Source organism: Lissotriton helveticus, chromosome 3_1 (assembly GCF_964261635.1).
Source record: "Lissotriton helveticus chromosome 3_1, aLisHel1.1, whole genome shotgun sequence".
Lineage (NCBI taxonomy): Eukaryota > Metazoa > Chordata > Amphibia > Caudata > Salamandridae > Lissotriton > Lissotriton helveticus.
The window spans coordinates 491,660,206-491,675,763 of NC_136061.1; positions in this window are offsets into that span (position 1 = coordinate 491,660,206).

Consider the following 15,558-nt stretch of genomic DNA (forward strand, 5'->3'; position numbering starts at 1 on the left):
CCTGGAAGGTACTGCTTTGGTATCTATTCAAAATGTGAGGAATCTGCAGTCTCTATCAGAAGAACAACTTACTTATCTTCAATAACAGTTTTTTTGGTACAGACTCTGTGTAAACACAGATTATCCAGTATTGGGGTATCTTTCATAGATTCACATGCTTGAATCATCCCCGCCGTCGTGGTGGAAGTCTCGCGGTAGAAATAAAATCTATACATACTAGTGATAAAACATAATACCTTGGCTATAATGGACTGTACAGTCACTGCAGTAGGCCATCCTCGTCCTTTTGTAAAAAAAAAGAACCCAAGTTGAAACACAACCAATCCGCTTCTAGCACCCTTTAGAACACTCCACCGAGAGGCAAGTCGCTCAGATTTTCTACTGCACGTCGTGTGACAAGGAGTTTCCCTGAGCTCTGCTCAGTTTTTTCAACCGTTACTGGATTTAGTAAGTACAGAATGTCTGATATGTCTAAAAAAGGTTTATTTTTGCATTGTGGCTACAATTTGAAGATCCCCACAAGGAGTGTATTTATTGCCTTTACCTTGCTCATAAGGTCGAGGACTGTAGAATTTGCAGAACCTTTTCTTCAAAAACATTAAAGGACAGAGAAGGCAGATTACTGATTTGACAATTCTCCCCGAGCACTCACATGTATAATCCTACTATGTATTCAATATCTGTAAATAGCAAAAAACATTAAATGGCACAGTCACAGAAATCAAAAGTCCATAATGTGATCCAATATCCCAGATCTTTGTGTTGCCACGGTTGATTTATTTGTCAATGCTACGTTTATCTTAAGAAATATACATCCAAAACCAGCAGCCTTTTTTCTTCAGAAAATAACATCCATATACACCAGCCTTAATCTTCAGAAATTAACATCCATATACAGCAGCCAACACCTGTTTCGTAGTGCAACGTTATGCACATTGACTTCCTCAGGGCTGCAACCCAAATGAACAAAAATATATACATAAGATCCTATATCCTATTAGTACACATCATATCAAAGAAATTGTATATAAAAAAGGTAGATAGAATCCCGTGCCGAAGATAAGAATGGAAAAAAGTATCCAAGCCACCCCATCACTCAGGTGTGTTTAAACACAATTTAATCCACCTTCACCAAAATGTAAATAAAAAAACATACCAGAGAAATCTCCTGTTCTCTATTCACTATAGCCACTCCAATGATTCTTCAATCAAACACGTCAGATATCAAAAACAATTTTTTCACCTAAAACAATAATTCAACTTCAATACTCAAAAAATGTTGCCCCAGTAAGAGCCTCCAAATAAACAACCTGATTGGAGGTTTTCATGCCATCAGGGAAAGAGCAGAAAACCCTTTTCACCTTCCTATGCCTGTTAAGCAGTCCGATGCTTTTTATATAATAAAGATCAGAACAGGAAATTGGTCCGCGCATTTCCCATTATCGATTATATTAGGGAAGAGGGCGTTCTCAGTGCCAATTACTGGGCCACCTGATAAGGATGGAAGGAGACTGGATAACATCGGGGAGAGATTCAAGACCATGGCAGCTGCTTCTGTTCCTGCTGCTAACTCCTTGGCAATTCTAGGAAGGTATGGTCGCCAAATGTGGTCTGATGTTGCTCCATACCTCGAGTTTTTGCCAAATGACAAGAAGCTGGAGGCGGGGAAAATTCTCCTTGAAGGGGAGAGGGCAGCATCTGAGATAATTGACATCTCTATGGATTTGGCCTCTGGAGTTTCCGGCAACTGGCTAGAGCAGCAGCCCTCCGTCGTCAAGGATGGCTTAAATCTACCCCCTTTCGTCCTGAGGTACAGAGCAAAATTCTTGATATTCCATTCGATGGGGATGTGCCGTTTGGTGAACAAATTGACGATGCCTTGCAGGAAGTTAAAAAGGACACTGACATGGCCAAAGCCCTGGGTACGTTTCAGCACAGGAAAACACCCTTTCGATGCACCTGTGTCAGAGGAGCTTATTCCTTTCTAGGTGGCTACCAAAAATACCAACCCCAAAATTACCAGAACACAGATGGCTATCAGCAGCAAAAATCTTATAGAGAACCCCTGCTGCCGCTTTCTCCAGACAAAAAAACATGAGGAAACAATCCCAACAGGGCAGAGATAATGCTAGAAATATTGATATCTCCCCAGCACCTAAAGCAATCGGGCCACACTTCAACCCCAAGACGCTGAATATTTCTCTACATTTCAACCAATGGAAGAGACTAACTTCAGACAAATGGGTACTGGACATAGTCAAAGTTGGACACACCCTAGAATTTGTAAAGGTCCCACCGCCCCATTCACCTCTAAAGAAACATCCACCACATCTAGCTCCCCTCAAGGAAGAGACCAGGAGTATGCTCCAGAAAGGAGTCCTATAGAGAGTTCACCACTCCCAAGTGGGAAGAGGTTTTTACTCCTGTTTCTTTCTGGTCAAGAAAAATTCGGGAGAATGGAGGCCAATCCTAGATCTAAGGAAGTTAAACAAATATCTGCAGTAAATATCCTTCTGCATTGAATTGAATTGAATTGAATAAAATTTATATCGCGCAAAACAATAACCCGAAGGCATCAAGGCGCCTACCAAACTTGATCAAAACAGTGACTTACTACAGATACGCTTGCACAAAGAGGTATGTTTTTAGAGCCTTTTTAAAAGTTTGGAGAGTAGACAGGGATCTTATTTCCAAAGGGAGGGCATTCCACCACTTCGGCGCAAGAGTGGAAAAAGCCCTACCTCCCCATTTCACTTTCATGAAGCGGGGAACAGATAGCAGGAGTTTGCTCGAAGACCGCAGGTCCCTTACAGGGATGTACCTAAACAGGATAGATCCAACACCGGTACGACTATTTCTAGCCAAAGCCCTGTAGGTCATACTCAAAATCTTAAAGTGGATGCGAGACTCAACAGGAAGCCAATGCAACCGCTTTCTAGCCGCTGTGACTGAAGTACATCTCGGAAGATCTAGAACAAATCTGGCAGCGGCATTTTGGACCACCTGTAAGCGCTGCAGCAGGGCCTTATTTATGCCCGCATACAGCGCATTACAGTAGTCCATCCTGGAACCAATAAGGGCAACAGCAAGTTGTTTCCTCGCCTGCAAGGATAAATAGTGCCTAATCTTCCTTAGGACATGAATAATGCCCCAGCAGGAGGAGATGGTACGACCAACCTGTTTGCCCATATCAAGGGAAGGGTCAATCACCACTCCGAGATTTTTTGCGGAGGAGGTAGGGGTGGGACAGACACCTAATGAATCTGGCCACCAACACGATGACCAGATGTCCTCTTTCCCTCCGAACACCATCACCTCAGTCTTCTCTCCGTTTAGTTTAAGCGTATTCAAGATCATCCATTGACCGACTGCCTCCATACAAGATCTAAAATTGGAGGCAGTCTGAGCGCTAGCCTGGGAGAGAGAGACGAGGATCTGAGTGTCATCCGCATAGGAGACTATCTCCATCCCATAAGAACTAATAAGCCTGGCAAGAGGGGTCACGTAGATTATGAATAGGGTCGGACTAAGTGCCGATCCCTGAGGGACCCCCCATTGCACAGGATGGGATGGAGATAGGAATTCCCCCAGCTTCACTCTTTGAACTCGGTGAGTGAGAAAGGATGTGAGAAGATCCAAGGCAGTGCCTCGTACACCAATCTCCCTCAGCCGAGATGTTAAGACTGAGGGGGAGAGAGTGTCGAAAGCCGCCGTCAGGTCTAAGAGGATCAGGAGGGTGGTCTGGCCCTCATCAACGCGTGAGCGGATGTCATCAAGCACTATGGTGAGGGCTGACTCAGTGCTATGTTCCCTCCTGAACCCATGCTGAGAGGGATGGTTACTCTTCAAGAGATTCTACAGCTCATCGATCATGCGGACTTCATGACCATATTCGATCTGCAGGAGGCATACTTTCACATCCCTATCCATCCCAAACAACGAAAGTTCCTCCGTTTCACTGTGGTAGGTGCTCATTTTCAATTCAGGTTTTTCCCTTTTGATCTGCAGTAAGCTCCAAGAGTTTTTACAAAATGCCTTGCTCATCTCAGGCTGCAGGGCCTGCAGCTATTCCCCTTTCTGGACGACTGGCTAATAAAGGCTTCATTTTTGCGACAAGCCTCAAAAGCAATGTTAACTTGCCTTCACATGTTTCAATCCCTGGGGCTGTCCCTCAACTCTCAAAAGTCAGTTCTACATACTTCTCAAAGGACGCACTTTCTAGGAGCGGTTTTGGACACTATCCAGGACAAGGCATTCTTGTCCGTAGAAAGACAATCACACCTGATTTCCCTAGCAACAGAACTAAGAGGAAGAAGGTTTGCTTCTGTGAGGAAGGTAAAATCTCTTTTTGGGATGTTGTCCTCTGCAATCCTTTTGATACCTCACTCTCGTCTCAGGATGAGACCTATACAAGAAGAGCTAGACAATCATTGGCTTCAAGTGACAGGATCGTTCGACGACCTGGTGAGGATAACTCTGGTCATGCGGGCATCTCTGCTTTGGTGGCAGCGCTCCAGTAATATCTTCACCAGGCTTACCTTCCTTCGACCCCCAGAGTTTGTACTTACTACAGATGCTTCTCTCGAAGGATGGGGTGCGCACCTTCAAGATCGCCGTATAAGGGGGAAATGGTCCAAAGCATTGGCAAAGATGCACTTCAACTTCCTGGAGCTTCGAGCCATATTTCTAGCCTTACAGGCTTTCCTTCCAAGACTTCAAAGATCCTCGTTCCTTATAAGAACGGACAACACCACTCACATGCATTACCTAAAGAAGCAAGGAGTAACATGCTCTCATATCCTATCTCAGGAAGCTTAAGATATAATGGCTGCTTTCTCACCACATTTCTATAAAGGTGGAACAACTGCCAGGAATAAACAACAGTCTAGCGGACACCTTGAGCAGAACATCACATTTTTGCCACAAATGAGAGTTAGACCAGACAGTCCTGGAACACATTTTCCAGATGTGGGGCAGGCCCAACTTGGATCTCTTCGCTTCCGAGACAATTCGGAAATGCCCATTCTATGCCAGCTGGGAACCAGAGAAAGTATCTTGGAGAAATGCTTTTATGATGAGGTGGATGGGGATCTTCGCCTATGCATTCCCCCTTCCCGTTACTCCTGAGACTGCTGAGAAAGCTGAAAATGGAACCATGCCGTATGATTCTTATTTCTCCACGGTGGCCGTGTCAGCACTGGTTCACAGAGCTTCTCCTACTTTCAGAATGCAGACCATATCGCCTCCCAGTGTCCCCAACTCGATTGACCTTGAGCAAGGACCAGATTCTCCAACCGCACCCAGCCCCGCTGCAGCTACATGCCTGGCTTCTGAGTTCTCTGAATTCAAGGAGTTAGATTTGCCTCAGGACTGTAGAGACATACTTGATAAAGCAAGACCACCACCTACAATTAAGACCTATTCTCTGAAATGGAAACATTTTTGTTCATGGTGCCTTGATAATAATTTACATCCCTTGGAGTGTTCTCCAGACCAGGTTCTTCCTTACCTACTTTCACCAGCCAAGTCTGGCCTTATGTTCACATCTGTTAAGTTACATCTGGCAGCCATCTCTACTTACAGTTGTTCTTCAGGTGGCATATCTCTTTGCTTTAACCGTCTGGTCAAGCAATTTATGGAAGGTTTCTTCAGAGCTTTTCCTCCTAATAGGGCTTCTCTTCCTGAATGGAGGCTTAACGTGGTTCTAGCACAGTTCATGAAGCATCCCTTTGAGCCTATCCACAGAGCTGAACTTAACTATCTCTCCTGGAAAATCGCTAATTTGTTGGCTCTTACTTTCGCTAGGAGAGTCAGCGAAATTCAAGCTTTTACTATTAAACAACCATATCTACGTTTTACCAATGACTACGTTCTCCTTAGAACTAATCTTACCTTTGTTCCTAAGATTACATTGTCTTTCCATCTTAATGAGCCTATTATCCTACGTACATTCTTTCCCAGTCCTTCTACCCCGGCTGAGAAGGCTCTTCACACTTTGGATATAAAGAGATGTCTTAAATTCTATCTATCACATACTAAATCCATCCGAAAGTCGGATCAATTGTTTGTGTCATATGGTGGGCAAAAACCACGTACAGCAGTCACTAAAGCAACACTTGCAAGGTGAATTGTATCAGAGATTCAATGTTGTCACTCTAAAGCAGGAAATCCAGTGTCTGTCAAACCTAAAGCTCATTCCACAAGAGCAGTGTCATCATCGGCTGTGCTTTTTGCTGAAATGCCATTGGATACAATTTGCCATGCTGCATCTTGGAAAAATGTGCACACATTCACACAGCATTACTGCTTACATCTGACTACAGAAGCTGAATCAGCCGTTGGACACGCAGTGTTACTCAACCTTTTCCAATAAGGTAAGCCTCTGTTGAGAGGTGATTATTTTATTACATGCTAATGCAAGCTATTTGTTTTACATGTTAATGCTGTCTCTTTTCTCTTCATGCATAATGCTTCTCTCATATTATGTTGCATTTGTTGTGGATATATTGATGTATATCTTTTACGAGGTATCGAATGTGGTTCGTATGATACTCGCCATCCGCTAAAAAACTAAGGGCGTTTACTGCTTGCTATTCTGCTTCAAGCATGTGAATCTATGAAAGATACCACAATACTGGATAAGAAAACAAGTTACTTACCTGTAACTTCAGTTATCCAGAATTGGTATCTTTCATAGATTTACATGCGACCCACCCTCCTCCCAGGAGAGACTTTCCTTATTGGCATTTTTTTTACTTACTCTCACTTGTGCTCGAAAATCTGAGGGACTTGCCTCTCTGTGGAGTATTCTCAAGGGTGCTAGAGCCCGATTGGTTGTGTTTCAACTTTGGTTATTTTTACAAGAGGACAAGGATGTGCTACTGCAGTGACTGTACAGTCCATTATAGCCTATTGTATTATGTTTTATTACTGTTATGTATATACTTTATTTGTATCGTGAGACTCCCAACTCGACAGCGGGGATGATTCAAGCATGTGAATCTATGAAAGGTACCAGTACTGGATAACTGAAGTTACAGGTAAGTAACTTGTTTTCTTCCTCACCGACCCTCCTGCCTCCCTGTTCTATGAACTGGGCTCTTCAATTGAATAAAATTCTTAGTTAAAGTCCCAATTGATCTGATTTTGGCTCTGCTGCTGTGGATGCGAACGGGTCAGAAAGCAACTATGTCAGTGCACATGGAGGATTCCAGTGCTGAAAGACATTGACCTGGTGCAATGGGCACCATCTACTGGTTCACAGGGGTTACTGCTGTAGATTTTCTGGACCCAGTAATAATCAAAAGGTGAGATAGAATCTGCGCTTAGATAGAATTTTTACCAGAAAGATTTTTAACAAAGGCAAGTAACTTCTTCTTCATTAACATTGTAGGCAGATCTATAGATATGTACTGCTAGCTTATGCTGTTCCTGGGACTACACAATTGGACCGATTTACAGATTTGTCATTTACTCTACTATGACATAGGATTGTTTCACTGAATGTTACGGGAAATATTTTGCACTAATGAGAAACTGAACTGGTAGGGCCTTCTACCTGGTGTCTGACTTTGATTGTTTACTCCTTGTTGTTTTACAATGTTGACCTCAAATGTTCTGAGTTCATTCATGCTTCTGCCTATGTGTACAGCGCTCTGATACCCGCTAGGGTCCTGTTTGCGCTTTATAAAACGTTTCAAACAAATAAGCTACTGTGTCATTAATTGCTACTTGATTGCTAATCAGTAGTTTGGTCTTGGTGCTCCCATGCTTGCTGATTCTGTATTCGGAGAGACAAAAATATACATAACCCAAGAAAACTTTCATTACTATCATGGAACATTGCTGGCTTGAGCACTAAGGCAAATTCTCCCGACTGGCAACAATTTATAGAATCATATGATATGTCTCTTTCAGGAGATGTGGTTACTTACCCCAATGTATCATTTAGGTTATCTTAACTTTCACATTGTTGCTACAAAGGGAAGTAAGGGTCGCCCGGCAGGAGGACTCACTATCTGGGTACGGCAAGATCTTGGCTTCGAAATTCATCCTTTAGTAACCCAGAGTAATGATATTCTTGTGGTTCGCCTTATTGTGAGTCCCACAATTAGCATAGATATTTATAATGTATATGCTAGGGGCATGGTCGGGGTAAAAGCTCAAATGTTTTATTGACTTTGGAGGATCTACCTGATAATTATTCCCAGGACCCAATGGTTGTCGTTGCCGAAGATTTTAACACAACCTTCGAACCACTGGGTCCTGGTGAACTTGATCTTGCAGATGACGAGAATGAAAGGTGGGGTATTCTCAGGTTGAACTTATTTCCGGTGAACAAATGGACGGATGCAGCCATACAATTAAAGGGGTTCTGCTTAAGAGAAAGGGCTAAGGGCAGCAAATGGGCACACACCCTCGGATCTCCACGGAGCTCATACCTTCAATAATGGTCGTTTTAACAGCAGAATAGATTATCTGTTTCTTAATCTTAAATTCTGGCATTTTTTAAAGGATATTATCATAAAGCAGCGCATGCAAAGTGACCACAACCCTCTATGCTCTACCTTTGAACTCCGGGGCCCGTTCAATGCAAGTAACCAAGGAGAGAGAATAACCATTCTTGATTTGGTTTGCTCGAATGACACACGCCATTTGAAATGGGCAAAACTTGCGGAGAGCCCTGAAACGTTGATTGCCAAAAATAAAGGTACAATTGGTACCCTAGCCAGTTTTGAGGCTGGATTGCAAAACAATCCTGACTTCCGAAAGGAAATCACTGGAATTCATAATTCTTTTTTTTCAAGGCTACGTACTTACTTTATGAGGCGAACGTCAAGAGGAAAAACTATTGCTCAGACGCAGACCTCATGGTTTAATGAGGCCTGTAGAGTGGCACGGAATAGTCTAGGGATGGAGCTTAAATCAAGGAATTCTGAGAGAGTCCGCGAGGCACGCAATAATGATAGGAGGATTCAGGTTTTGGCTAAAAAAAGAGTATGATGAGAATAGGTGGCAGGACCTCAGAGTGGCATGTTCAAACAGAGATACTAAACAGTTTTGGAACCTCGTGAAATGGGGCAATGGGGGCCATCCGGAACGCCCACAGAACCATGTTGATAAACATCACTGGGTGGATTTCTTTAAACCTCAGTATGCCAGTAAGGATGATAATGTGAGGGCACATGAGGAACGTGAGTATACATTTTTTTAGAGATGCACCCTTCCTACCTGCAAACACAGAGAGAGCGTTGGGAGCTGTAACGGAGGGTAGAGCTCCAGGAATTGATGGAATTCCCGCGGACCTATTTTTAAATGACAAACCTAACTGGGTCCAGTATATTACCATTTTGGCTAACGCCATTTCTCAAGGTGCACCAGTCCCAACATCCTGGAAAGGGGCTTTAATTGTACCCATTTTTAAAAAAGGGGATAAGTCGAGACCAGAAAATTACAGGCCTGTAAGCCTGATAGATTGCTTGCAAAAAGTTGTGGGCCGGATGGTTCTGAATATTGTCCAGGTGTGCATTGACGAGCACGCAATCTTGTCACCCTTTCAGGCGGGTTTTTGGTCAAAAACTAGCACAGTGGATCAGATTTTTCGATTTATAATGCTATATTGGCGTAATGTGGTCCTGGGGAAAGGGTCACTTTACATTGCTTTTGTTGACCTTAGGTCAGCTTTTGACTTAGTCCCTTGCAGTAAATTATGGTCTGTGTTATCTGAGTTGGGGATGGGCAGCAGATTTATTAACACTAATTATTTACTTACATGAGGACAACTTCACTCACATTAGATGGGGTGATCAGGGCAGTGTCACAGATTCGTTCCCTGTAGGCAGAGGAGTCCGCCAGGGATGCGTGTTAACACCAACACTATTTTCTCTTTATATTATTGGCATAGTGGACTCCTTTATATACGTAGCCACTGATGCCCCAGTATTAGCTGGTATCCGCACCCCCATTTTATTGTTTGCGGATGATATGCTCATTTTATCTAAAACCCCTATAGGCTTCCAACGCGCCCTGAAGTGCTTCAACGACTTTTGTACTTCGCGGGGGTTGGAAGTTAATAATAATAAAACAAAATGCATGTCCTTCAATCAGCACAGATCATTTAGGGGCGGCATAACAATGAACAACCTCCCCCTGGAACAGGTCAAGTCTTTTGTATATCTGGGCATAACTTTACAAAAAGATATGGGATGGAAGGGCCAATTGAATATGTCTGCTTTGAAATTTCGTCAAAATGCAGGGGCTGTTTATACCCATCATAGGATGTAATACACTAAACCCATAAGTCCGGTCATACAAATTTATGAATAGAAAATTTTGAGTTCCATGTTGTATGGGGCTGAGTTGTGGGGCTTTGAAAATCTTAGTTCGATCTCTGTTGCAGAAACAAAGTTTTTAAGGAAAATTATAGGCGTTCCACAAAGTACCCCCTCGAGGTCCCTTGTTGTATGACCTTGGTAGGAAATCCATAGTGGACCTGGCTAGACTTTGCCCACTTTTATATTGGCGGAGGCTTTGTCCACAAAGGATCTAAAACATTATGCATCAGGCTTTATGGGCATAATTCTGACAGATTGCCAACATAGAATCAAATGGCTTCGGGAAATTAAGTCCCTTCTCGAAATGATGGGCATGAGTGTACTAAGGGCAGATTGTGCTAATGCGCCCTTCCCCTCTAAAGAAGCTTTAAAGGCAAAATATTGGGATATGGTGTTCTGCAATACATACCACAGTCACTCCTCCTCATCATTAACGGGCAAATTTATGGAATTTAAAACTTCTCCCTGACTTGAGCAATATTGGGATATTATAACAAAACCCCTCGACCGGAAATTATATTTCCAGTTAAGGGTAGGTACTTTGCCAACTAGATCCTTTACTGCAAAGTGGGGTAAAGATCAGAGTGATAAATGCCCCTTTTGCCCAGATCATATTGAAACAGTAGCCCTTGTTCTTTTAGCCTGCCCTGCATACATCACTCCTCGGCGAGCATGGCTGAGACCGATAAGCAAATCATTGGGCTTTAGAAATTGTGCTGAGGCATTGCGAGTACTCTGCTCTGACTCTGCACCACATATTGCCATAGCAATAGCTAAATTCTTAAGCTGGTCATGGAGCTTACGTATGCGTTCCTTCGGTAGAACTCAAGGCTGATTGACACCCAAACTCCCTTGCCTACAATAATACTCCCAACCAATTATCTTTGCATCATTATTAGACTCTTTTTATTACCTTTTTAACTAAATAGTTTTTATGTTTCTTTTTTCTTTTTAATTATATACATATTGTATAACTTAATGCTTTGTAATTTATGGTTTTTAAGCTGTTATATGTAGTTGCTTTAAGACTTAATTGTCGTAATAAAGCTTTTGATGATGTATATTTCTAGAAATTAAGATTTCAGTTACATTTGCGAAATTTCTGATAGATGTGCAAACATTCCACAGCTATAAACATTACTTAGTATACTTAATGGGTTTTCCAAGAAGAGTAACAGGAGAGTTGTCCTCGAATATTTGGCAGTTACCTATCAAGTGACAACTTTGTGGATATTCACAAACATTTTCAATGCCTTCCCACACAGGGAAGTAAGTGATGCGTTATGGATTTCAGGCTGAACAAAAAACTTTTAATGGGAAATAATTTTTTAATATCCTCACTGATATTTTATGGGTAGGTAATTGACACCCTAAAACATATATTTTTAAATTCTATTTATAAAATATATTAATGCTACCTGTGTAATTTAAATTGGGTTAAAAGGTGCATGGATGCGTGTAAAAGTGCACACATCACATTCATTTTTCAGAGGTGGAGCAGTGTGAGAAATCTTCACGTGAAAACATGATTGCTGTGTCGAGGAAATTAATTAAGAAGTTTGATTTCACAAATTGTTCAAATGCAGATTTTGCACAATAAAGTCTGTAGTGGTTGGGTTAGTCGACAGAAGCAGCACACATCAATAAAGTTAATAAAACCGTAATTATGAATGCAGTACGCCTGAGGTCTTAGTAAATCAGGTTTGGGCTTATATGTAGAGCATGGGTAGACAAGTCTTCTCTTGCTGAAATATACAATCTCTTTGTTAACGAGGCCCTGATGGTTTACCATGGGGCATTCAATTACTCATGCAGAGTCCCCTCTTTGTCTTATCCGGCCTGGCTGGCTGGGTTAGGGAAATCCTGTTTACATAGCAAAGTGCCGTTGATCATAAATACATACATAACTGCACAAGCTCAAAGGTAGATGTCTCCTACAAAAGTACATTACATGCTTGGTCTCATGCCACGTGTCTGTAGACCTGCTCTTGCCTTCACACCAGTCAAGACAGAGGAAGGCCTGGCGAGTTCTCTGCTTAGCGAGTGCTGTACTCGGGCTCTGGCCGCCATAGGCTTTGTTTGCATGTTTGTTGTGCTTTGGGATATGTTGTATAGCCACACCTGCTCAGAAGACAGGGGCTGTCTGCGATTATATTTGCGATCAACGTTACTTCATCTGTGGCTTAATGCTTAAGATTGGTACAATCTGGCTGCTGCCCAAACATATTTCTGGTGTTCATTCATGGTGCTAACTTGATGCAGCATGTAGGTAGGTGCTGGCTTTATAGATGTGTCAGATTCAGGGGGCTGCTACACCTGAAAATATTGCTCAGTCACAGTGAGCATGTACCGAGGTCATATTCTCATTTTAAACATATTAGGTATTCAGCCTAAGTGAAACTCGACTTCTAGTTCTGCTTTCCTTTTCCCCATTGATATGAAAGGGCTCCGAAAGTGTTGACTCAAGCGATCAAATACAAATTATTTTGACAGTTAGCCAAGGAGGATATAGGAGAATTTGAACATACTAGAAAGTCAGAGGTTTTAGGAGTAATACACAAGGTTTTGACTTCTAGGATTAGAAATTCTACAGATTCCTAAAGATCATCAAGAATTCCAAAAGAAAGAACCTCCTGTATGCAAAGTTAAGAAAGTATTCCATGGGTGCTCTGAAGTCAAGAACTGATGTATTACGCCCCATCTACACTTATTAAAGAACTTAGAGAAAGCAGATTGTGTCGCCCCGGAAGGCTGCTGTGCACATACCCACTGTTGGACCCGGGGTCACCGGTCCGACTAGGGTAGCTTGGCACTAAGTGGTAAGGCCTAACTCCAAGGCAACTGTGTTGTACTTCCGTCACACTCTCCACAGCAACCCAGCGCCCCTCCACCAAAAATGACACCACACCTTGTTAGAAAAGAATGGTATGCTTTATCAAATTCCTTAAATTAGTTCACTCCGTTAGCAATGTATAACTCTAACACATTAAGCACTTCCCCATATGATCATCTGCATCAATAAGAGCACAACCTTTTCTCCAAGAGGAAATGAGCTAAGCAAATCCCCTTGATACTCCAATTTTCAGGTAGTTACTTTGCAGTTTAAATAAGACAAGCAGCAAGAAAGATGCATCTATTCAGTGAAGCAAGATTGTGCATTACTTCAGTAAGGAAACAGTATTTCATATCTCTTTTTGGTAAGGCTGGTATATGCGTTAATATAGCAGAAGCCAGAATCATATACTCCCAGTGAAACAAGAACATGTATTAATTTCAGCCAGTAAACATGTACTTGGTCTAGTAACCTACAATTCCATGGCTTCTGATTAGCTGTAGTCAAGGACCAGCAGTAGTTCTATGAATGGCAGGACCCTAAATTCAGTAGAGTGGTTTTACTGGTTTAAGCTCCCCTGGCTCACATTACATCTACTACCAAGGATCAGGAAGGTAGGCCAACCACTAGGCCCAGTAGAGATTTCTCAGAGTTCGTGTCCACCACCAGCCCCAAATCCCTGCTTACTTGTGGGCTTGAAGTTATTATTAGTAGTTTTAGCCGTCACAGGCAGCTTGGGGAGCTTACACCCTCACCGACAGACTCTCGGTGAAAGTATCCGCCCCCTCGCAGGCAAGGCAAGCCTTCACACTGGGCCTGCGCTGGAGAGAGGACGCTTCCGTTGTAGTGCTCAGTCAGGGCTGCCGATGCTCAGCAACCCCTTCAGGCAGTAACTCTTCCCCTCCAATGCAGAGCCGCCTCTCCCCTAAGAAGACAAGCCCACCACTGGGCCTGCGCGGGAGATAGGACACTTCGATGCAGCGCCGCCTCCTCAGCGAAGATCTCCTCAGCGAGGCGTCGTCCCAAATGCCGGTTCCCCACTTCTGGGAGGAAGTCACGGTGCCCTACAGGAGGGTGCTCCTAGCCCCAATTCCACAGACCAAAGCCTCACGGAGTTTCCAGCCCGATGAGACAGGGCAGGCGACCCCCCTCTACAGCAGCACCCCAGCAAGAACGTTTAAGGGGATCAGCGGCGGTGAGTCCTCCCAGCGCTCTTCAGCACCTGTAATTCTGGGCAGGCATTTGCTATCTGCAACCTCGCAGTTTCCCCGACAGTAGCGGTGACGCTAAGGGGGGGGGGGAGCAAGTTCTTCACAGTCTTTGCTTTAGAGACGCAGCCAGCCAGTACCCTCAGGGCAGCACTCACCACCACACAGCAGTACTCTTCAATCAGCACGAGCTCCAACAGTTGCTCGGGGTCAATCCTGCGGGGGGGTGTCGGCCCTCTTCCTTAATGTGGAGACACCAGGGCAAGATTCAATTGATTAATATCTAGGGCAGGGCCAGGTCTATGGGAAGGGGGGCGATGACAGCGACAAGGAAGCAGCCCCTAGAAGCAGTCAACCCTCTCAGTGCCCTATCCCCCTAACGCAACAGCCTGTACTCCAGCCAACCCAACAGTGCACAAAATGGCCGCCCAGTTTCCTCCCTTATATAGCCTAGCCCCAGGTCACTAGAGTGGGCCAGAAGGTTCTAGATTCCCTTAATGCTATCCTATGGGCCAAAGCTCTGAGGTAACTCCTGACAGGGCAACCATCTTAGGCAGCTTACCTAGGCCACCATTTTAGAAAAGGTGCACCTGCACCTCAGCACTGATTAGTAGTGATGAGGCGCCCGGAGGTTTAAAAGTCAACATCCAGAAATATCAAAAATATCAGTGGACACAAAAATAGAAGGCAGAAAGGGAAAAAGAAAAAAAATAAGGAGGGACCACCCAAAGGGCTGACAGGTCTAACACCCACTGAAGGGAAGTACTGCTTCAGCCATTCTAAAAGATAGCTTTCTGAGTTAGCAGTGTGTCAGGGAAGACCTCCCAGAAAAGAGAAATAAAAACAAGAGGAAGAAGTACAATTTGAGGATGTAGCCAAGGTAACAGAGCGAATAGAAAGTAGTGGGTTGGACGGTGACAGCAAAAGTTCAGGTTTAACTCCACATCCTGCAATACATACAAACTCATTACTTACTACAAACGCATTCAACTTTGGAAAAGCTGCACTGACCCTCCGTCCAGGCGCGCATCATCTTAAAGACCAGCGGCGGCACTTGGTGGGCCATCAGAAAGAACCCCCGCTGTACACATGCGGAGAAAATAAACACCATGGGCAGTGCTTAATTTGTAAAATCATAAGTCTCAGGGTTCTCATCAATGGGCCATGCAACTTCCTCCACCCA